At 35.0% G+C, this 25,872-nt stretch overlaps 1 protein-coding gene across 1 annotated transcript in view; it reads left to right on the top strand.

Moving 5' to 3' along the window:
- Positions 1-757: 757 nt before the first annotated feature.
- Positions 758-25,872, top strand: part of NGF (nerve growth factor) — a 52,649-nt gene continuing 27,534 nt past the window's right edge. Inside the window, exon 1 of the mRNA XM_032217217.1 lies at positions 758-1,138. The gene's annotated coding sequence lies outside the window, so the exon portion shown is untranslated. The remainder of the gene's footprint in view (positions 1,139-25,872) is intronic.

Genomic DNA, 25,872 nt, shown 5'->3' with positions numbered 1-25,872 from the left:
TGTCTATGGAGATTCTCAGTCATCCAGGTCCTAGTTGACCACATCTCATTTCCTGAAGTCAACTATTATCCCCAGTTTTGCTCTTTTGGATGCCACAAGCCTTTCACATCATATACTAGCAAACATTGGTTTGATTCGAACTAAGCTACAAAGTAGCAAATCATATCAGGGTTCGCTGCAGTGTCTAAAAGTGTCTCTACCATTTTGACCGCAAGACTGTAAGATTGTTACCCATCTGAAAACCGGTTCTGAAGTTATGAGTAAGAATACCGGACCACGTCGAAACACCATTCAGCTGGAACTCGGTTCATTTCCAAAAGCGCTTTTCTCCCTCGATTTGATTCAGTCGGTTTGCCGAGTCATTTCTTCCCATTTTAAGTCTCCACTGCCGAGTCTTTTCTTTTCGCCTAATCGCCACTTTTTTTTTTTAAGCAACCAAATTCCCTGCTACTCGAGACCGGCGTCCTTCGACGGGACTCCCGGCAGCCGTTTTCTTAAAGCCTGGAGTTCATAACTGGAGGGTTCGGCGTTTCGTTAGGCGCCACTTGGAATCCTAAGCGGTCCCTTGAATCGGACGTGACCGAGGGGAGTCAAACTTCGGACTCTCCTCCGGTGCAGGCTTGAACTGCTCTTCACATCAGGCCAATGCCAAAGACCCGCCCGCTGGCCGGCTGGGGATGGCAGGGGGCGGGGGGTTCTCCTGGGGTCCAGCCTCCTCCCGCGCTCAGAAATTGGAAAGCTCCGGAGCCGTGGCTCACATTTCCACCAATCCTCCTTAGGAGACGGGATTTGAGCGCGTGCCTCAGAAGCGAAGCAAAAGGAGCCCCGCCGAGCAGCGGGAGGAAGCTTTTTCCTCAGGAGTCAGACCAGCTCCCCGACGGGGCCTTTCCGTTTGGCGCCCGGCCGAGTCCGCGCAGCTCCCCGGACGCGCGTTTTATGGCGCTAGGACCCAGGCAGAGCGGAGCGAGTTCCGAATGAGGCTGCGACGGTCGTGTGAAAGTGAATGGCTGGGGCGCGTCGGGAAAGCGGGCACGGAGCAAGGCGCGTTCGGATCCCCGGCGGGCTGGGCAAGGGCGCGTCCAGCAGCAGCAGCAGCCCCTAGGGGGTCTCTCTCCACCTGCCCGCGGCCAGCGCTGAGGTAAGTGTGGCGAGGGAGAAAGTCTGCCGTCCTGGCGGGAGCAGCGGACTCCGGGATTTCTTTCCTAGGCTCCAGGGGCTGGGGGGAAAAAACCTTAGTGGGCCACTAGCCAACTCTGAACCTGCCACTTCTTCAAGCAGCCAGTTCCGTTGGCTGCTGCCGCTGGTTATACCCAACACTTTGCTGGAAGATCTGGTGTCTGCTGACTCTGCCGGCAGGAATCCATCTCCAGGAAGACATCTGGACGTAGACTCGGATAAGCAGCTCTTGTCCCTTTAGAGGCTTTACTTTGTTTTCAATGGGACCAAGCTCTCCTCCCCCGCGCTCCCCCCCCCAGTCCTTTCTACTTTTTAATCACCAGACAGACACTAGTCGGGTTGCATTTCCGAAGTCAGGTTCTCCCCCTTACGCCCCCCACCCCACCCCCAAACTCTCCGCTGTCTGCCAAGCGAAGGGATGGAAAGTGAGGACGCTGCTCGCTGTTTCTTGTTTGGTGATCAAGCTGTATTTTTAGAAGAGAAACGCCAGACAGGGAGGAAAGAGGTGCGATCCGTTGAGAGAAGTTTCTCTGTTTCTGTAGCCTGTCGGAAGTTTATGGGTTTTTTCCTCCCCTCCCAAAGGATGCATAAAATGAAGGACAAGAACATCCACTGGAAAAGAGGAGAGCCACCATATGAAGGTCTGTAGGAGATCACTGGGACCTGAGCATGGCTATTGACAATAACAGGGATCCACTGAAATTATGCCAGAAGATGGAAAGGCTACAGGATGGTGTAGAAATGAAACAGTACTGTTTCTGGTGCCCTTTCATTTTGATGCTGAAAGTGGCTTAGAAGTTTCCTAAATAATTACCCGGGAGGGGAATGTTGATCATAAACCTTACAGCTATTTCCTACTGTTGATCGTTATCACTGTGTAATATCAGTATTTTAGTCAATTAGTGAACAAATTAATATAAAGCACACATACATGTAATATTATGAATAAGACAAGAAGATTACATATTTTGCTATCATTTTAAAACCAACAATTCCATGGCATTTAAAGATCCACTCTGCTTTATGTTTTACTGTAACTCATTTTGTGGTTTATATTGACTAAATCTTGGCCATGTCAGTAGTTATTCTCATTTCCTATTATTCCCTATGGATTTTTGGATTTTCTTTTAAAAAAATGTTTCAAGTGGACATCCTGTTTCCTTGCCCAGTCTGAAATTTGCAAAGATAATAGTTGTATGCTTGCTTACCAGCCTGGTTTTTCCAAAGTCACTGCTTGGAAAGTTGAAAACTATATTAGTTAAGCTAATCATGTAGTCTAACATCTTAGTCCAACTGAGAACATAACTACACTTGAACTCCTGGTTGTTAAAATGCACTAAGATTGCTTTTCTTTTGTGGATAACTTAAAGTTGCTATGTTATTACAGTGTTTCCAGTGTAGGCATAACCTAATATAACACTAATATACATTATAATAAACGTCTATGGCTTTATGAAGCTTTCGTATATGGTTTAAATGAAAATGAGAATCATGTCATTATGGTCCATAGAACCCTTCTTGAAAAAGAGCTGACAAGTCTTATCTCATTCTCATGACAGAGGGATGATAATGAGCAAAAGGCAAGTTATTTGGATCTGGTCTTAATGTTAGATGTTTAAATCATTGCTAAAAGATCTGGGGAACATCTGGAAACATTGTTGAGCATTACAGTCCTTTTCAAAGGACTATAATAATTCTTCAAAACCTGAGAAATGCAGAGAACTTGCCCTAAAGGGACAGCACAAATGTTGGTGCTTCTACTATGTTGTGCTTTCACCAAGTTATTATACGACTACAAGTAGCAACTCTAACTTGAAAAAAAAGCCATTCATTTTATTTGCTTTAATCTCTTAGACAGTATAGCTTCTGTATGAATAGAAAATGCATGATTACATTATAACCGAAATTAAACTCATATGTGGATCTGAATACATATTAGTACTATTGTTTAGATTTCACTTGAAATTAAGTATATTTAAAGATTGTCTTCTGAGTCTAATATACAATTTTCCAAGTCCTAGAAAAGAGGTGCATTTGTTACAACTAAATCATTTAATTTTGTTGCCTTGTGGCCATATTGTAATCACTAAACATTTTTGTTTAGCAATCAAAAGCTTACATGTAGAGAAAGAATGAAAAACAGCCTTGATCATATAATGTTAGCCCAATCTTGGGAAATATAACCTTCCCATACCATGTTTTCTTTTTTAAAAAAAAAACATAAATGTAATGTCCTTGTCTACTTTGTTGTTAAAGCAATGGTGACCTCTACTGGAAATCTCCACCTAACCCGGTATATACCCGCTGTAGTAAACTGATGAGTATTTGTGAAACAATTCATACTTAACAACTTCCATTTAAAGCAGATATTGAACAAATCAATCAAATTCTAAATTACATTAAACTTAATGTATTTTATGTCTGCCAAAGTGTACATGGAATCATGCTGCTAAAAAATTGAAACAAGCCAAAACTAGATTACCTCTGTAGATATGTTTTTGGTTTATGTATTGAGATGTGGCTCAGATTATATATAAGATCTAATTTTTAATCATATCTTCTACCAGGAACCCTTGTGATTCTTCATAGTGAAGGAGTAACTGTAATAATAAAACAAAGTATCAGGGGAAAGACTCTTTTCATGTGAATATCTCATTTTCTAGAGAAAAATATTTTATTTTTATTATGCATTAAAAATTGAAATTTGTGTTCTAGAATTAATTCACTGGTAGAAGCAGGGAGAATACCCATGCTTTGTGCTGGGAGACTAACGAAGTAGATATGCAATGGAGTTCAGGAAATTAAAAGAAAATGAGAATCCCCTCCCCCAAACACCATATGGCTGTCCATTAATGTTGCTTGCTGGCTAAATTTATCTGTATTTTAGTTTTAATTTCCTGAACAAGTAAAACTTAATTAGAAATAGACAACATATAAGATTGTACATGATGGTCAATGGAAACAAGAAATAGCCAAATAGCATGAATTTTAGCAATATTAGTAAACTAGAGATTGATAAACTCTGTTGATCCAATTAGATTTTATCTGCCAAGGAAAGAAATATTTGTTGGTTCAGAATAGAGAGTTACATCTGCTAAAAACTGCTGTTCTTAGAACATAAGCGAGCTATTTGTTAATAGCAAATAACCAAATTGTTCTGTGATACTTAATATTAAGCTAAGAAAAATACTCTAATTTGTTTAAATTATAGCTTTTACAATGTATAAATGTTCTTTCAGAACTAATTGGGAGAAAAGTGGGGGGTTGTAAAAGAAAGTCTGCCATTTCAGTCAGTTTCAATGTAGTGACTATTGAGTTGGATGTACCACTAGTTCATCTGTCTGATATTATCTTTCTGGCATTTTTTGCCTGTATAACCAGGTGTCTTTTTGGCCCTCTGACAGTGGCATATGTGGCATTCAGTTGGAACCAAAGGCAGAATAATTTCCTCTCTATCTAAGATTGTTGCGGAATGCTTTAGTCTGTCACTTCCAAAAGAATTGTTAAACCTGATTGTTAAGATTCTAAAATCTGACATCCCTCCTTCTTAACTCATGCTGTCAGTGTATTATATTCAGTATGGCATGATCAGTATGTACTATGGCTGTGTTTCTTATCTTTAAAGGTCCTTTTAAATAAGGATGGGGAAAGTACTTCTTGCTTTAATGCAAAGATATCCAGTGTGTACTTCCCAACCTGATACATGGACAAGGAAGCAGATATGCTTTGATATGTGTCTATGTTTTGAAGTTTGTGGTGCAGTTTGCCATTCAAAAACTGTATACAATGATCAATGCATCACATTTGTTTTGTATTCAAATCCAGTAATTTAGCAGAATCTTCCTACAGGGATTAATGAATGGTATCAAGTTGCAGAATTAGTTATTCCTGGCATTTTATCTCCTACAATTTATCTTGGAAAAATTCATTTTTCTTATTATATTTCCTTACATTCAGAATTAGACGAACGGGAGTATATAGTTATATTTCTTATATATCTATATCAACATAAAACTGTAAGATATAATTAAATTATATCATTTTCATATATTTGAAATGTCATAATATTAAGGAGTTACTAGACAATCTGTGATTTGCAGGATCATTGTTTCATAGATATTTCTTTATCTAAACAGAAACAGAATGACCAGTGGGAATGGGAGTAAGTTCCAAGTTCCTGTTTGCTTCACCATAGTTGACTGTTCGCCAGTAGCCAACAGGACTGGTCTACCTAGCCTCTGGAATGCTAAGGTGGAACCGGTGTACAGAACCCCTGAGTGGCAGTGCTACAGCATTGAAATGATCACCAATTTGCCAAATTTAATCCCTCAGGAGTCACGAGTCCAGATGTTGGAGACATTATGTGAAGTTAGCCATAGTTTAAAAAGTACTGCCTTATGATATAGCCAGTTAAAGGTTACAGACATAAGAGCTTTAGTATTTTATAGATTGACCACTTTGAATGCATCATTCTTATTGCCCCAAATCAGAAAATTCAGTTGATTTTTTTTAAGTGTACAACTTTCTGAATATATTCCCTTACTTATACATGTTTCATTTTATTACTATAGTTTTTTTCTGATTTTAAAAATATGATGAATTTGTATAAATATAGCTAATTCATTTCTCACTGAAATGATTTGCAGCTGTACTTGGTATATTTTAGTATTAACCACATAGAAGATTAATTTCCTTTTCTCCGGAGAATGAAACATAGGATAGAGACTGTGCATTATGCTTAATTGTGAGCAGAGTTGCATTATACAGATATATAATTTACAACTTGTGTATTATGCTTTATTGTGAACAGAGATGCATTAGACAAAGATACAATTTACAACTTTTGTGTCTGTAAATGAATAAAGGCATAAACAATCTGGAATTATTTTAGTTGAATTAAACAACATTAACAAGTGAAAGCTAAATATATATTTCTTTCTAACTGAAATGCAATGTGAACTATCTAAACATTAGTTTGAGAAATGTTTTACTTTTATAGCATATGTAAGAGTAAAGTTATAGAGCAAGATATGTAGGAGAGAATTTGCACATAGTTGTCGATATGTTTATTGAGACAAGCCACTGAATTTAGCATGGCTTTTTTATGGTGAGTTTGGATTGCTTCTTTAAAATAGCATTAGGCATACACTTTAAGCAAATAATTAGCTTTTGTTGTCTAAAATATATTTTGGTTGTGGAATTAACATTTTTTTTCATAAGAAAATTACAAAACAATTAAAGGCAAGTAGCAATTTAATTACGAGAGAACTTCTGGTATTTCCTTTCTTTACTGATGTTGGGTCTTTTTATGTTTTTAAACATTCTCTATGCAAAAAGATGAAAAAGAAAAATATAGAAGAAAAAAATCACAAAACTATATTTACCAAGTGTACTTAAAAAACTCTTCCCTTATATAAATGACAGTAGTGTGGGCCAATTTCTCAATAGTCCTCAAATCAAGATTCATCAGCTTCTTGTAAGTCTTACAAAGATTGAATATCAATCAAACCTTGTACATTTTTGGGTAGATTGTAAAAGCAAATACCTTCCCTTTTCACTAACTTTCTGTTTCTTACCAGCTAATAATATACACTATAGTTCAAAATATTGCACACATTTAAAAAAAACAGGGACAAAATTAATATGTGAAATAACATTTTTCCCAAAAGGTTGTCACATTAAAATCAAGAACTTATGCAGTTGCATTTTGAGCACCACAGTCCTAAAAATTGGGTGAAGTATAGATTTTAACTCTATGAAAATGTGATATGACTGCTAAAAAGGTTTCCACTGACATTAGGCATTAGATGCTCTTTATTCCATGTCTCTCTGTACTCTCCAACATTTAATTTAGTGTATTTAACAACAAGGTATGGTATCTCTTTAAACATATTATTTTATAACAGATGTATTCAATTCTATATTACTGGTACTAAATGGAATTCTGAAGCATTCAGAGCTATCAGCTGATGTCTAGATGTTTACACAATACTTTAACAGAAGATATTGCCCCTCTGCACTTTCTAGCAAATAATACTTATGTCTAGGATGATTTACAGTAAGGATCCAAAGCTCAAACACAAGAGGTTTCTGAGGGATGCCTGTTTATACTTTTGTAAAGAAGCTGTGTCTTTCCATAGCTAATGTTCCACTGGCTACAATCCCGGGAAAATTCATATTGAAGTTAAGAGGATGCGGCCCTGTCTTCTTACATTGCAACTTCTCAAATGACAAATATGGCTATCTAATTCTTTTATTTGATTTGATTTATGAACATAAACTCTACATTTGACTCCAAGGTTCTCCAAAAAAATAACTGAATTGTTCTTTTCAAGTTTGAATTCTTCTTCATGTCAATTTTGTTTTGTGTTTCATGATAACACTAGAAAAAAATATGTGCATGGTTAACCCTAACCATACATACATACATACACACACACACATACATACATGCACACACACAAGCACATACACACACACATGCATATGCATACACATACATACACACAGATACATAAACATATACATATATACATACATACATACATACATACATACATACATACATACATATCAGGACTCACAAACCTTAATGTCTAATGCAAGAGATTAAGCCTCTCATGAGTACCTTAAATTGTAGAGCACTTTGCATTATTTTTATATAGAGTGTACTGTATGACTTTTATGTTTTTAAACTAGATGAAACTCAACTGGAATCAGTAAGGCTACATCAGTATTACTGAAAAGATGTCTGCATTTTAAATTTATTCAGGGAGTTGAAAGTCCACTTAGTTCAGTTTCCATTCCTGAAAAGTATCATCCAGCTCCTGTTTAAATAGATCTACAGATAAAAGGTACTGTTGCGCGTCTGACTACCCAGCTCTATTGTGAACTGCATGTGTTATTAGGACATTTCTTTGAAAGTTTAATTTAAATCTGTCTTCTCATAATTTAAGTGGATTTGATTGATTGGCAGAGAAGTCTTTATTTTTCTTTGGGGAGAAAACTCATTTCATGCCTTGCTTTAATCTATTCTAAACTTGTGGAGTCCCCTCCTGTTGTCTATAGAACTTATTTTATGACTACTGTCAGTTTTTGTTACTCTTCTGTGAATTCATTCACTATATCTATAGTCTTCTCCAATCTGTGTTGGGCTTTGACATCCATCATGGCCAAATGTTGGTCTATATGTTTCTTAAACTCTCTTACTGAGATATAAAATTATGTCTGTGATATTCCTTGAATGTACTTTTGTGAGATTTATTATGATACGGATTTCAAAATGGAGGTCAAAATGTAGTTAAAATATAAAATTATTTAAAAGCACTTTCATCCCAAAGGACTTCATAACAACACTTGTGAAAAGTCCAGGCTTCTTGGAGGTTAGTTCAACATATATGGAGGTCAACAGATTGAAGGAGGCCGTCTGACATCTTTTAATCTTAATTTAAATGGTTTACATTAAAATCTTACCAAATTAAGATAAACGTAGGCAATAAAACTGTAAACTATTTTAAATAATGTATAAATGTTGGTAGCAAACAATATTTTGAAAATCTAGCAAAACTATATCCTTGGATTGCTCTCTGTTTTTCCATCTGTATGTGTCAGTGTTCGTTTTAACAAACTTCTTTATGAAGAAAGAAATATTTGCATCCCAGGACACATTCTTTCTTCTCTGTCCAAAAATTCTGACTTTATGGTATTACTGAAATTTATAGGAAGAGGGGCCCTTTGGCAAGTGGCCATATCAAATTCCACATGATTACTCTTTCCAGATTATCCAACGAAACCTGGAAAGGATAAAATGCATTATAAGAATATATTCGGATTAAATTGCTAGAACAGTGGACAATCACACCCCACATTCTGTTTACTGACTTGCTTTATGTGGTATTCAATTTTCCAAACCATAGTTGTATTAATATTAACTTAAAGGAGTTTATTTTAAAACAGCAAATTATCTACACAATTGCTTAGTAAAGTTCAATGTACTTAAAAATAAACATTTTAAAATGTCAGTGGGTACCTTGAAAGGTAAAATATGATTATGATGTATTCCAGAATAATTTACCTTGCCTTAAATGTGTTTCATTACTGATAATTTATTCAAAGTTTGTGTAATGCAATTAAGACAGAATTTTGTCTTCAACATATGTAAACCATCGTGTTCTATTAAAATTGAGTTCATATATTTAGGAAGTAATTGTTTGGAAGCCAAATTGAATAATCTCTCCTGTGATCAAGCATTGCTATATGCTATTGTTGAAGGTTGTTAAAACATAGACAATTATGTGTATGTTGCATAATTGCTTTTCATAATTAATATTTCCGCCAAAATGGGGTAAATAATTTAGGCCAGTAATGCTGTACAAATAGTAAAGATATTTACTGGTAGAACTTATTTGATTATAAATATGGGATATAAATCAAAAAAGTAAGTAAACAATCAAACAAATGACAGAAATTATTCCTTAATATTTTGACAGGCTCTGTAGTTCTCATTGGGATGAAATAACTAAGATTAAATCCTAGCTTCTGTAATTCCTATGGTAAGAGTCACTATCTTGCTGAAGAAAGTGGCTTGTGAGTTTCAGAACACCTGATCTCTTTGCTCCTGCCAGCAGCAGAAGGAAGCAAAGGTAGGGAGGGTTTATGCAGGTTTAGTTGGTGCTATTTGGACCAGAATTTCTTAACAATGAAATTTCACACTTTCATCACAACTAGATTGAATTACTGTATGATGTGTTGAAGGCTGAGTTGGAAATGAACTCAAAGCTGTAGCTCATACAGAATGTGGCAGTCAGTTTAATGAGAGTATCTGACCAATGTAGACTAATCCTAATCCTTGAGACACTGCATTTCTTATCACTGTGCCTCCAGGCCTGCTGAAAAGTTTTGGCTTATTGCCTTTAAAGCCCTGTGAAGCACAGTTCTGAGAAATATCAGGCAATATCTTGTCAAGAAAAAAATTTACCTATCCAGTCCAGAGATGTAGGTCTGTCAGACATACCCTGCCTTGTGGCGTTCAAATAACCACCAACAAATCTCCTTTGTCATGTCCTTCAGCCTTTCAAATACACTCAACTGTAGATTCTGGCAGCCCAAACCTACTTGTTTATAATAAGAAAGATAAGAACAATTTTTCTACAACACTCTTTCAGACCTTAGTAGTTCTTAGGAGCCTTGGGCATGTGTTCTTATTTTGGAAAGGATGGATGTTTTAGCTTATGGTAATGACTTTCCATCTCACTCACAGAATCCACAACCCATCAGGGCTGAAGCAGGCCATTTATACTGAAAATAAAAAAATACATAAACAATAGTAAAGAAAACAGATGTATTCTCTTAGTACTGAGGATGATTTGTGAATATTGCACATTTTTTGTTGTAAGATTGTCAATCATGTATTTGAGTTCTTGCAAAACTTTTAAGTGACCTGGTATCCATCTAGTGATTAGTCTTTCGTGATTTGTCAGTGAAGATTCAATGTTCATCTCTTGTAATCTCAAGTTATTACAGTTCTTGCTCCCCTCGTCCTAAAAATGTCTGCCTTACGTAACTCACTAACTTTACTTTCATGGTTTTTGTTTTTGTTTCAAATTTTAGTACAACTCCTTTTTGCTTCTAAAAGACTTTCTTTGCATAATAATAATTTGTCAAAAGCAAATAATAATGTGCTAGCAGTAGATGCCACTGAAGTCAATAGCATTAAGCACAGAATTGGGGATTTTCTTTCTGCTGTCCAACTATAGTTTTGCTGGTAGTTAGTTATCAGAGAATGCACTGACTTCCAACTGAACACGTTCAGGCAAAGATGCAGGAATTCACCCACCAGCAGATATAGTGATTTATTTGGCTGTGCTGTGGGGGATTTTCCTCTATCTTGTTTAAACGTGACAACTTAAAAATGAATATGTCCTTCTTTCTCACCAAAAATTTTCTTTAACATTGAAATGCATAAACATGACTATAACTTGCAATCTAGCAATGTGTCATTTATTTTGTTTTTGCTTCTATGACAGGTTACAATTTGGAGCTATTATTTTTTTAAAGCTTATTTGTTTTCACAAAGTGATAGTGATTATCTGGAAAACTGATTCAAAAATTAGACTCTGACAGTTTTGGACCACCTGAAGGAAATTAGCAAGTTTTCTTGTATAATGAGTGATGAATTACTGCGATAAGATTTTCCTACTGCACGAAATGCATTTTTTGTTTGCTTTTTGAGTATTATAAACAGTATTGCAGCTGTTTGTTATTTTGTTTATCGTTATGGATCTCATTATATTTTTCATCTTATGGTATGGTATGATATGGTTTGGTATGGCATGGTATGGTATGATGTTTATATGTTATGATATTTATATGTTATGATATTTATAATATGTAATATATATATAATATAATATATTTTTCATCTTTGTTTATTTTAATCAAAGATTTTTGAATAGATAAAACTATGTTTGCTCATATGCTTGCTTTCAATACAAGTGAAATAAGAGTTGAGAAAATGAAATACAAGTTGCAACACATTGTTGGTCATTCCCATTATCAATATTTAGAGACAAAAACACTATCCTTATTTTACATGATAACACAATGAAGAGGATTGTGAATGCTGTGTTTATGGTGAGGGGAGTATGAAGGAGGTAGACAAGTACATTTTTTTGGTAATGTTAGGACTGAATTTCATTTAATCTTTTCACTCAGATCTCATTGAAGGAAAGATTGCATTTCTTTCTTTCTTTCTTTCTTCTTTCTTTCTTTTCTTTCTTTCTTTCTTTCTTTCTTCTTTCTTTCTTTCTTTCCTACATTGATGGCTTTAGGTTTCATTCATGTGTTCTCCAGTTAAGTAGATCAGTTAAGTGCAGTTAATTCCACTTAAGTAACTCAGTTAACAAATTTGAAAAAGTGTGTATTTCATAAACTGGAGAGCTAGTTGCATTGTTAGGAATTGTTGCAGAATACAATTACTGTATTTTCATTACTGAGTCATTGCAAGTACTGTCACAACTGTCACTTTGTTGTGGTTATCCTGATCTGCATCCTTCTATGCAGGTGCATGGATGAAGAATGCCTGAGTTTTGAAGAACTAAAACATTAATCAATTCCACTGAGAGATTTGTCTTTTACTACTTTTTTTTCCTATCTGGTACTCTTCCCACCCCTACAGTCTCCTCCCTTCCCTTCCCTTTTTCCCAAGAACTACCTGATTTAAAAAAACTGGTCTGTTCCACATTCCAATCCATTCCCCACATGAGTTTATCTGTTGTAGCTCACAAGGTTATGCTAGGTCATCAATATTTATTACATTATTCCTCTTTCTCTTAGTTGCACGACCACACAATGTACTATTTTCCTTTTATAATTCATACTTTTGCCATTTATTCCTCTTTACTTTCAAGTCATAACAGTCCATACTCCATAACTTCACAAACGGGTCATAGGTAATGGCTTCTTGTTCATGCTTTGGATTACCAGCACTTTCATGTCTGCTGTATATTAAGAATGAGAAATAGTAGATTAGATTATCAGTTTTAATTATAGATGTGCAGTGTCTCAGTAGTACTGGTCAGTTTGATACTTGGGAGGCAATAGGCCAAAAATGCCCAGTTTTACATCAAGCATGCTTGCACAAATTCTTTTTTAAAAAAAATCTCTACAAACTTTTAAATCAAATATAGTTTCCTACATCACACCAATTCAAATGTATATGTAGTACACTGACTCTTGTGATGTTTAAATATTAATCCTGAAGCTCAGTTTATCTTGGTAGAGAAGATTGCAGAACATTGAACTTCAATTATTGGGACACCTTGTAAACTATATATAGCATAATATCCTGGTAAATGATTTATTTGGAAAGTTTTTCCAAGCAAAATAGGCAAAACAGAGTTAAACAGATTAGTTGCCTGACTTGTAAGTTTCTTCATATGCTTAAATGTAATGAGAATGATTAGCAAATCCTATAATAATAATAATTACCTAATTATCTACTGCAAATATTCTCCTGCTGTAATATGCTTCACTTGTGGTAGACTATCTATTTTTTCTTTTATGTATTTAACTATATCATTTTCTAGTTTTAAGACTGATGACAATAATAATATATTGCAGAGGATTTGATTATCATATATGCAACAAGATTTCCAGGGTAGAGGCTAGGGTTCACAATAAGAGATACGATATCTTATGTAGTCACAATTGAAGCAATTTTCTATAAATGAATTACGGTCAGAATTCTTTTTTCAGATACTAGGAATTGTATTCATTAATTCATCCATTATTTTGATTTGATTATATACTTCTCAACTCATATACATGAACGTAGACAGCGTATGATAAAATAACATGAAAACAAATAAAATAGATAATATAATAAAAACACATAGCAGCCAAGAACCATAAATAACTACCAACAAAACCAAGACGAGCAGTTTTGTACTTCGTTAGCACTAGACTTGGTCACAAAACAAGTTTTAGTGCTTTACAAAGGCCGGGGGGGGGGTAGGGGGGGTCCGAACTAACCTATCTCAGAGGGATTTATGTTTGTGAGGGGCAGGTGCCATGGCAATAAAGGTCACCTCCCAAGTCTCGCCAGCTGACACATGTTTGGCAACAGTGCTTGGAGCATATTAGTAAATATTGTAATTATTATGCTTGCAGTGTAGTAGATTTAATTTATGAATTATCACATTACTAGATAGAAATTAATGGTCAAAAATGAACAGCCTTGAAAATTTATCATGTTTCATCCAGATAACAGCTACTTCACAAAGCATGAAGCAAACTAAGTGAATTGCAGTACCTGATAGAACATTTTGGGGGTGTTGTTCTTTCTTGTTTGGAAGAAAATGTAAGTTTGTTTTGGCTGAACAACAATTAAGAATTATTGTATAACATAGAAAAACATCTTTAAAATATGAACCATTAATCTTTGTGAAATAACATTGTGCTAAAGTATTACAGAGCCCTGAATGCAGAAGTGTCTAATATCAATTAAACAGGGCATAATACCCAGTTTAAAAAAATAGCTCAGAACTAACATTATTTTCATAAGGACTATTATAAATAATTGAGATCTGCAACTATGATACTATTTTCTTGCATTTTAAAACTGTAATATTGCCACTACGCCAAGCTAATTTACCCCAAATAATTTTACTAACTTCATCTGAAGCAGTTAAAAAGTAAAGTTATATATTCTAGTCTCAAATATGGTAATAGTGATAGTTAGCATTTCTCACATAATACCAATAATTACCGGCAAACGTAAACTTTATTTGTCTTGAGATCTGGTGTAGGGGTTAAAGGCAGCAGTCTAGAAACTGAAAGAGCATGACTTCTAGTCCACTTTAGACACAAAGCCAGTTGGGCCAGTCACTTTCAGCCTTGGGAAGAATGCAACAACTAGTCACTTCTGAAATCTTACCAAGAAAATTGCAGGGACTAATCACAACAGTTTCCAGGAGTCACCACTGACTAGAAGACACACAATAAATAAATAAATAAATTATAGACACTATACACCAGGGGTGTCAAACTTGTGGCCCGCGGGCCAGATGTGTCACATGTTGGCCCCGGCTCCACCCGGTTAGCGAAGGGGAAATCCTGATATGTCATGTGACGATGCTGTGACGTCACATGTTTGACACCCCTACAAATGTGGAAGACATTAGGTTGGGAATGTGGTGTAACATTCTGCTGCAGTTTCTACTTATTCTACTTACAATCTCCTGAAGACATTATTATAATACAACTGGTAGATGTTTGTATTTGCAGTCATTCAGCCATCAAAAAAGTAAGGACATATTACCAGTACACTGCTGCCTTTTATTTAAATATTTACTGTGAGTGAAGGATAAGCATATATAACTCCAAGCTTCTTTTTAACACTTATTTTTACAGAATAGTACAGTTACACCTTTTGATCTGGATTGCCTCCTCAAAGCAGTTTGTAATAATTGAAAACAAATTTCAAATCATTTCACATAAAACCAAGAAAACTACAATTAAACTCATAAAATGTTACACAGCAGGAAAACAAAAACAAAAGCTACTTGAACTGACAAGATTTTATGGCTCTGTATAAGATAGTACTCTATCTATGGGCCCTCTAATCATATGTTCTGTTAACAAAGTGGGAGCAGATAAATAAGCTTATTTATAATGCAATTCTTAAAACAATACTGTACCATTCCCACCTTTTTTAAGTTGAAACTAAAATTTCAATTTGTGCTATTTAGGCTGACACTAGCATTCATTTTGAGCAACAGTAGACTTGGCTACCTAATATTAAGAAATTACTTCCTTCAGAAAAAATATTTGTAGCTGCCAGTATAATCTCCTATGGATAACATTAAGTTATGAGGTTCTGTTATTTTTGCTTTTGCATGGAATATGTAATAAACTGAAACTATTCACACAAAGCTGGTGTCAAAAACTATCTATGTTAAACTTGTTTGTACAATTCTCTGTAGAGAAGCATAAGCACAGATATCAAAATCTATTTATGACTAGTGATAGTCACGCAGGCTTAATTCTAAATCTTTAAATATGAATAGCCTAATTAACCACATTTTGAGAGAAAGCCGCTGGCATTTCAGCAAAATGCTCCATGCATGCAAAACAGAGATGATAAGGCCATGTGAACTGATTCTTATCCCATTGCTTTCAATGCTTTTTTTTATTTTGTAAAATATTTTCATCAATTATCATCTCCCTTGTGTGGATACATTCCCTTTTCTCTATGACTAATTCACAGCTGATAATGGCCCATTCACTTTTCTCACTATTTAAATGGTGTTCCTTTCACCATCTCATGCGTCATGTAATATTTATTGTCAACTGCATAAGCTAAACGCCCTGTGATGTGGTCCCATGATAATACTCTGGATAGATGTGGCGTGAAATATTTTTTTTATTACTCATTTCAGTGTACTTGCTATAGTTGAAGACTTCTAAACAAAAGTAACCATATTTAACTTTCAAAGATATGTTTGTCTTTTATAAGGAGAAAATTTGAGTGCTTTGGTTAGTGCTTGTTATGATTTTGTCTGTAGGCAAATAACAATAAGGAACTACTTCAGAAGTAATTTCCATGGTTCTTTGAGCCTGACATTAACCTTGCCCAGCCAAAACAACTATCTGAATAACTATTAGCGATACTCTTGGAAACTGATAGGGAGAGTCCACCTTGCCCCTTCCTGACTACCAGGACATTCCCAAAGCTCCACTGTCTCTTTACCCTCTTGGAGGGTTCTCCTCCGACCTGGGATTCCAGACTACATTCCATCACAATTATTGTTGAATGTCAGGGAGATCTGGAAGGCCAGAAAGAGCCATTGAGAAGGCTTCATTCTGTGTTTCTATAGTTTCCACTTAGGCCTTTGTGTGTGGGGGAGTCTCCTAATGTGTGCATTATGTATGCAATCTTTGATTGGAGAACTATATTGCAAAATTTGAAATATAGAAAAAACCAAAGGATTCAATAATTGTGCTCCAATTCTCATGTTCATTCAGGAAATACAATCTAGTTGATTGATATTAAAATGTAAACTATAAAAATTATGTGGGAAGTCTAATATTTGCACTATAATACAACATTCACTATTCAATTCACTATTTGTTTAAATTTTAAATAGTTGTAAATTTTAAGAGCAGTTCTGCTTGTTAGTTTTAATGAGCTTAGCAATTAAAAAAACCCAATACAGCCCATATACCTCGTCCTTGAATCAATGGTGGGTTCCTACCGGCTCAGACTGGTTTGACTGAACAGGTAGTAGTTGGTGGCTTGGGTTGCTGGAACCGGCAGCGACCTGGACCTGCCATGCTCCAACCAGTTCACGGGTGGCACCATAGGCGCCACCACCTTATTTTTCAGTTCTGCACATACACAGAACAATTTTAATTGTACTGCACATGTGTACATAGCACACATTAAGCGTGCACATGCAACACACACATGAGTGAACCAGCAGTAGTGCCTGCTGGAACCCAGCCCTGTCTTGAATCAATATGTATGGTATATTCTGAAACTAATTTCACTATGGCTATGTGTCATCTTTGATTTTGGCAGGACGTAGCAATTAATTACCTAGCTAATAGTTATCTCCCATCCTCAGGGTTTGAAAATGTGTATAGCTGCAAATAAATGTTCTTTTATTTCTCAATATAGTATACATTTTCCAGAATAGATAACTCCACACAAACATGGTTTTCTGACTTTCTAGAAAAGTCCTACCTAGAATCAATATGTCTTAATAGCCTTAAGAGCTGAATGAATTTAAGGTTTTGTAATTCAGGTTATGAGTGATGTTTCTTGTACAATAACAACAATAAATGATGCAGGTCTGAAAAGAAAAGAAAGTACAATCTTTTTCACCATTATTCAGCAAACTTACATCCCATGTTGAGTATTTTTAATGCCACTCTGAGAGCAGGGAAAATTACTTCCTTGTTTAAAGAAGGCACCTTTGATCACTTTTTAAGAAGTCCTTTTTTGATCTTTCAGACATGGGGCAACTGTGGTCAGTTTCTTCCATGATTGGACAAGGTAATCTAGACAAATGTTTTACATTGATTTCAAATGAGTTTTAGGGTAGGTTGTGAGGTTGAGGCTCCTTGGTCATTCTGATGGACGATCCTTGGAAGGAGATAGAAAGTTATTATTGTTTGAGTTTTCTTAAATTTCAAGATCTTTATGGACCACCTGGAAATTTTTGAGAGCATTGCTCTGTTCCTATCATGAAACTTTCAAATAGTCTCATTCAGAAGCTGAGTAATGTGGTCCCTCAAAACTCAATTTTATCTTTGATTTTTTTACAAACACATGGAACTGATGAGTGTTAACCCTGCGAGGTAGCTGAAAAAAGAAGCATGTCTAGGACCAGCATGAAATCCTGCAAGAGTAGAAGTGTTTCTCCCTTGTTTTCCTTTACTCACTAGAAAATTAAGAAGAACCCATTCTGAAACATTTCCCATGCCATCTTCCCTTCCATGTGCCGAAATGTCTTTTACATGCCAGTTGTCCATTTTGTGGCTCTCTCTCCCACCTCACAATTTTTATATATAATTTTATTTTACTGTATTTCATATTTGTCCCCATCCTTCTTATGCTGGTTTTTGACCATAATAAAGGTTTGATTTGATTTACTGAAAGTGAGATGTTACTATTTTAAGGTGTTTTATACATTTTTATCACCTAAGGATGTTAATGTTGTGCTCTAAATATCAAGTTAATAAATAAATATTCCTTCCCTCCCTTCCTATAGTTCCACCATTGCATATTGCTAGATAGAATGACATGCACCGTAATATTTAACTATAATGATGATGATTGAATAAACTGAAAAATCCTGCCAATCCTATCTACATTCCACGGAATCAAACCACATTTAAGGCGCTCAGATCCTGTAGATATTATTAACCTACAACAGGCTTAGAAGTTATAGCAATAATAAGTTATGTTGGAGTGACATTCATATTATCTGAAAGGTCACAAATTCAGTCTCCTTGATCAATATTAGAAAAAGTCAAGAAACAAAATATTAAAAATCTGATTCCTCTTTTTAGAAAAGCTGGAATTTCATTTGTGATGCAGGTACAAAGACAGTAAAGTTAATCAGGATAGACCTAAAATGTATTACATCAGAGGCTGTTGATTCCTATCCTCTTTCACAAATTCCCTGAGGGAAATGAGATTACTATCATAATTAAAACATTAATATGATTATTGTTGCTATTAACATACAGTCTACCAAATAGTTCTGATTCAATCTGATGCTTCTGATTATCATACCCTTCCCAAGAATCTGGGATAGTTAAGAGCTATTTTAGTGTGAAAAGAACTTATGAATAGCATCCTAGTGAGCAATGAAGTAACCTAATTTACATTAGTTCCAATGTGAGTTAAATTAAGGTAATTGTGCACTGCAATCCTGTACATGATTTCTTAGAAGTGAATCCTGTTTTACTTGGGTGGAATTTACCTACAAATAAATAAATGCACCGTTGCATTCTTAATTTTTAATTCAAGCACATTCACATTTCTTGAATTACATTCTTCAGATTCTTTATTTTGTTGATAAATGTGTCTTTGTTTTGTTCTGAAGGTTTACCTTAAGCAACATAATAGTCCAGTTAGTTCATAGTCTTCTAGGTCTTTCTAAATGCAATTCCCTCCATTCCCTTCCTTCAGTTGTATTTGATTCACAATATTCCACCAATTAAATCTTAGCACATGGACAGAGGTCAATCAGAGACTTCCATGAACTTAGATTAGAGTGAGAAGTTGGATAAAATCCGCAAAGGCAGCAATGGCAAGTCATTTCTCTATTATTGTCTCACACTACCATCACCACCTTCTGGTATATAATGTTACCAGAAGTCAAGCTAAATTAGAAGAAGCATCTGTATTTTTATGGAACTAAATCCACACTCCATTTGTTATATCTGTATAAGAGAAATATATGCTTACATGTTAATTGTTGAGTTATATAGACCAAAATGCATTATATTAAAAAAAATTGCTTTAAAAAATTATTAAAAATGTGCCAACAAAACAATTGTTAATTTTAATGAAAATGTATTTACATTTTTGACAGTTGGGGAAACTGAGGGAAATTGAACTGACATCTTTAAGAGCAGATGTAATTGATGCACCAATTTAAGATGAATAAGAGCAGTTAACCAACAGGGTGGTTGTTGTAAGAAAAATAAGGGCAGGAGTATTAAAGATGTTATGCACATTCAGTTATATAATAAAAATGTATAATAATAATAATAATAATAATAATAATAATAATAATAATCCCAGGACTGTGAATCAAATGAGATTAACTACAATAATAATATAGGTAGTCCTCATTTAGAAACTACAATTGGTTTCAATTTCTGTTTGTCTAGAAATGACAAATTTTTAGGTGTTCAGACACAAAACTGATATCTATTATCTAATAACTCTGCTTGTGTAAAGAAATTTGGATTTGCTTTGCAAAAGCAGGCTGACATCTGGAGGCAACATGATTCTCTTCACTGAAAGTGAAGATATGCCCAATTGACCTTGGCAAAGCAATTTGGGTCAGTAACACAGAAGAAGGCATCATTTTTGCTTTGGTAGTAAGGAACTGCAAGTGTTTGTCAAAACAGTTTTTGAGTCCCTCGGGAATAGGGCAGCATACAAGTGTAATAAACATTGAACATTGAACATTGAGTATGCTTTTATTTAAATCTTTGCTGAAACAAACATTCCTTTGAAACATTACTGGTTCTATTGTACAGCCCATTTCTATCAGCAGATACCAATTCAGCTTACTTTTAAGACTATCTGTTTAGAAATGATGCCTACAGCATGCAAGAAATCATGCATTTTAAAACACACCATATAAATTCAATTCTCACTTTTCTCTTTCTCCCTCCCTCCCTCTCTCCTTCCTTCCTAAAAGCATATTATCAATAATTACTTGGGATTGGGAATTTCCTTTGCTTAAATAAATGTCAAGTATAGCATTTGCACTGCGTTTATTTTGCTTAAATCAGAATTTTTAGCTATTCTAAAGCAGATAATGGTAGGATTATGTACCAAATTCTGTGAAATGCATTTCTCTGCATTTTTATCAAATATGATATGATTCATAAATTATTTTCACAGCAGCAAATATGTTCAGTATAGATCTCAGGTAAATCTACGTCATTCTTTCTAAGCTGATCAGACTGAAATCCTTCAGTCTGATTGCTTTAGGAATTGTGACTTGGATGGCCAGATTATTCCTTTAAAGTTATATGATAGACAGCAGAATGATGAATAAACACAGGGTATTCACAATGGACATTTGGATTTTTCAGTAGTATTCATCATTGAATAATTGATGTCTTCGCCTTAAGTCTTTGCCAATTTCAAAAAATATAAAGTAATGGAAGTTGGCACAAAAAATCAAAACTTCATCTTTATGTATGTGGGATCTCAACTGGATGTGACTAGCAGGAAAGGAATAATATAGACATGTAGGATAGCTCAAAAATATTTCAACCCACCATCCTGCTGCTGTTTTTTTTAAAGAAAAAAACATTCTATGGTGGGAAGGATTAGGAAAAGTTGTGAAAACAGGACTGGTACTATGATAAATCAGTACTGAGTTGAGCAGCACATTAATTTAACAAATTATTAAATAAAGCCATTTTGCAATCTTAGAAAGAACAAAGAATATGTAGGAATCTGATCACTGCATTTTCCTGTTATGAAAAATCAGATAATATAAGCATATTTTGGATGATTTTAAAAGTGGCCTGGAGGGTGATGATTGATTAGATTATATCAATAGCAGAAACATGAGGTGAAAATTTCTACAAAAAACTTTGTGGGGAATCAAAAACTTTATGGAAGAAATTCCACTTCTGCCCAGTTTTAAAGTTGTATCAGTATTTCATTTCAGGGAAAATTATTAAATTAAATTATTTTTCTCCAAACATCAAAGTTTTGATTTGCTTTGTATGTTGAACTCATGCAATAGACCTTGTTTATTTTTTTTTCAAATAATATATTCATATTGAGATAAATATGCTTTTACATACATTTTTTAGAAAACCTATATCTTTGATCAATGGCTAATAATATTAATGACTCATATATAGAATACCTTAAGTAATAATTCCTGGAAAAAAACAGTGATAGAGGTGTCTTACTGTCTTAGCTTGTGAACTTTCCAAATTCACTATTTGTGCTAATAGTGTCACTTCATGACAGCTTGGCCTGATTTGACAGGTTCTTTCTTATCTTGATTAATGCTGTGGAATTGCTTTCCACTCCATGAATTTTGGCCTAGGTAGCCTTATAAGAGTCTTTCTCAACATTCTTAACATTCATTCTAGTCAATATGTTATTAAAAAAATGCTGGGAAAAATATAGATATTTGGTTGATGAATATAGTTTTAGTTATTTTGTCTATTGGACAGAAGAGGGTAATTAAGCAAGGTAGGGTGTGTCATTAAAATGTTGCTGGGAACAATATGCAGATGTGCCAACTAATTTGATCCAGGAGATTTGAAAGTAAAATTGATTTGGCCTTTCTGTTAATCCAAGAATACATGAGTAGCAATCTCACAAAAGAATGATAAACCCTCCCCCTGCCCCCTGCTCCCAATGATTATTCATGACTTAATCTGGCTGAATTACATATAGAAAAGATTATTATGGCATGGTCTACAAAGGACTTCCTTTAAAGAGTATCTCAAAACTCTATTGGTTCAAAAAGTAGCAGCCCAATTATTAGCAGATGTACACCATATGGAATACATTACACCAGTTTTCTTACATCTTCACAGGTTGCCTAATATTATTTAAAGCCTTGAACAGTCTAAAAACAGAATAACTGAAGGGCTACCTCTATATTCATTTCACATTGAGGTCAACATCATGGCTATGCTCCCTTTGCCATGAAAAATGCAGGAGGGAGAGACATGAGTTGAGGCTTTTCCAAAGGCAGCATGGAATCCTCTCCTGGGGCAAGAAAAAAAAGTATGCTTACCAAACTTTAAATGATTGTTTTACTAATAAGTATGCAGTCAAGCATCATAGTAAACTAGATAGTAATATACCTGAAAATCCTGTAATATTTTCCAGTGGATGGATTGTTCTTTTTAAATACAATATAGTTGCTATTATAGGTTTGAACAGGCAACTACATTTAACACTTTGATCTCTTGTCTTGACATGAGGTAAGTAACTGGATTAAGTGAAGGTCTCCACACACATGTGTGCTAGTCATTTCCGGCTCTAGGGGGTGGTGCTCATCTCTGTTTCTAAGCTGAAAACATCTCTGTGGTCATGTGGCCAGCATGACTAAATGCCAAAGATGCACAGTGCACTGTTACCTTCCCATCAAAGTGGTCCCTATTTTTCTACTTGCATTTTTATGTGCTTTCGAACTGCTAGGTTGGCAGAAGCTGGGACAAGTAACAGGAGCTCACTCTGTTACATGGCACTAGGTATTCAAACCTTCTGGTCGACAAGCTCAGCGTCTTAGCCACTGAGTGGTTTTTCCACTTTCTAAAGCTAAGAGAGAGGCACTTACCCAAAATGGCCAAGCTGGCTTTTTGCCCAAGGCAGTAGAATTCACATCTCCTGGTTTATAATCCGGTGTTTTAAACCAGTACACCAAATGAGTTCCCAATTTTAGGATAGGGATCCCAAAAGCTGCTTTTCAGGCACATGCAAGAATTCATGCTAAATATAAAAATTGGAGAGATAAAATTACTCTGAATGAAAGGCAAGAGAAGAAAGCTCTTAGATCTGGTTTCCCAAATCTGAACAGTCTTTCTGAGGAATATTGGGAGTTGCATTTCACAATTTGGAGAATGTCAAGGTTGGAAAAGGCTGCCCTAGATCAACAAAATTGGAATCCCATTATGTATATTGGGATATTAAAGTTCAGTTTTCAAAAATATGAATCTGGGCACTAGTAGGATGGCAAGGAATTAGGTGTGAAAATTATATGAGAAATAGTTATCAACATTTCATTAATTGATGAAACTTGATTCATTAAACTCCTGGAGTATACTTTGCATTTTATCTTTTTAATGAAATATGTTTCTATGTAATATATTTAAGCATTTTCTTTGGGACTCTACTTCTGGAACCTTACAAAAATGAGGAAAACAGAAAAAAGGAGTTAAGAGATCATAGGAGTTAAGGAAATTTTCAAGTGGTAGTGCTCAAGATGAAATAGATCTCACAAAACCTACATATTTATATTGGTAAACATTATGTTTCCTTTTCTAATCATCTTGTTTAACAGACTTATTAAAGTATATTAGCATAGAATAATTTAAAACTGTTGGCTTCAAAATCAATATGAGACGTTAATTACTAGGTACAGGTAATTCTTAACTTCCAAGTTTATTGGAAATCAGATGTAAACACCACAAACCAGCAAAAAAAAAATATCACAGTCAGGTGACCCTAGGATAATGTGAACAGCCATAAAACTGAACTGGTTGCCAAGCACTCAAAATGGAATCACATGGGTGGGGGAATTGTAGCTGTCAGAACTTTAACATTGGATTGTCTCAGGGGGAGGGTCTGTTGTACCTTCAAATAGTTGCTAAGTGACTGGTCATTGAGCTAGTACTACTTGTAGTTCTCATTCAATTTTTGTCCTATAAGTATTTTAGAGCTCTAGATCTGCTAGAAATTTCATATTTTAGTTATCTTACAGTTTGTGTATACACAGATCTATGAATCAGAATGTTCCAAACTCAAATTGATATGCTAAAGGATGCATATAGACAGATAGTAACTGTTTTAAAGGAGATCAAACAAAGATGGAACATGTATACTGAAATACTGTACTGTAGAGATGTTCAACATTCAAGATACCGGGATAATTGATAGATACATAAATTGAAATACTTAACCACTATAAGGATTAATAATTAATAATGGGAAACTATTATTGGAATTCTGGATGATTGGTGACATTATAGTTAATTGAAAATATGAATGTATATTATAAACCAATGGGAATTCTTTGTCCCAATCTTCGCTTTTCCTCCTTAGAGATAGGTGATACTATAATACTTTAAAGACTCATTGTTATTTGATAGATAATTATGAACTCAAGGAAATAAGGATTGTTACAAATGAAACAATATTAATGGTAACCTGAACACATAATGCTTAATGACAGTGACAGTGAAACATCTAGTTATGTTTGATGTAAACCAGTTTATGTTAAAAAATGACTTCTTAAACCAGTGTCAAACTCACATCATCATGGCAACATCATGTGACGTATCAGGACTTTTTTCCCCTTTGCTAAACCGGGCATGGACGTGGCCATCATGTGACATATTCAGCCCTCAGGCCGGGAGTTTGACAGCCCTGCTCTAGTGCTAGTACTAGAAGATGAAGTTAGATCAACACTTGGTTATTTCCAAATTGGAAGGTTAGAGGAACTTATGGAATATCCTAAAGTAATCCAATGTAGATTACAGTCCCATATGAAAATAATGCCAGATGTTGAGGCTGGCTTTAGAGAAGTCCAATGTTATATGTAAATGTGTTTTATTTTCCATTTTCATTTTCGTACAGTCACACATACTGTACAGGGGCCATATAACATTAAACAATAAACACAGCCATTCCTCTTGTCAATAATACCCCCCAAAATAGAAACCCAATGTACCTCTTCGACCCTCCATACACCCTTTCTTTCGCCCCCCTCCAACTTTCCATCTTGAGAAGTCCAATGTTGAAGCTGGCTTTAGAGAAGATATTATTGCTGATGATGACTGGATTATTGAGAAAAACAAAGTTCATTCATTCTTTGTCACTGTGCTTGATCAGTTTGATGACCACTTCAAACAGTGGAATGTCCTCAGAAAAATGGAAATAGTGGAATATCTCATTGTCCTCACAAAAACCTATATACAGTCAGGAAGCCATATCATGATAGAACAAGTGAAGCAGACTCTCTTCATGTTGGTAAAGGAGTGTAATGCCTTATTTATTCAAGCTAATCTCCCAGAACAAAGGTTGATGGACTCATTACAGTGACAATGAGTGCATAGTATTGAGTATTTGAGTATTTATTAATACTTATAGGCCGCCCTTTTCCCTGAGGGGACTCAGGGTGGCTTACATAAAATGAGGGGAGGGGGTATACAAACAATAAACACACAATACATAAAAGTAAA

Source organism: Thamnophis elegans, chromosome 5 (assembly GCF_009769535.1).
Source record: "Thamnophis elegans isolate rThaEle1 chromosome 5, rThaEle1.pri, whole genome shotgun sequence".
Classification (NCBI taxonomy): Eukaryota; Metazoa; Chordata; class Lepidosauria; order Squamata; family Colubridae; genus Thamnophis; species Thamnophis elegans.
The sequence above is the reverse complement of the archived record's forward strand: the minus strand, read 5'-3'. Positions and strand labels throughout refer to the sequence as shown.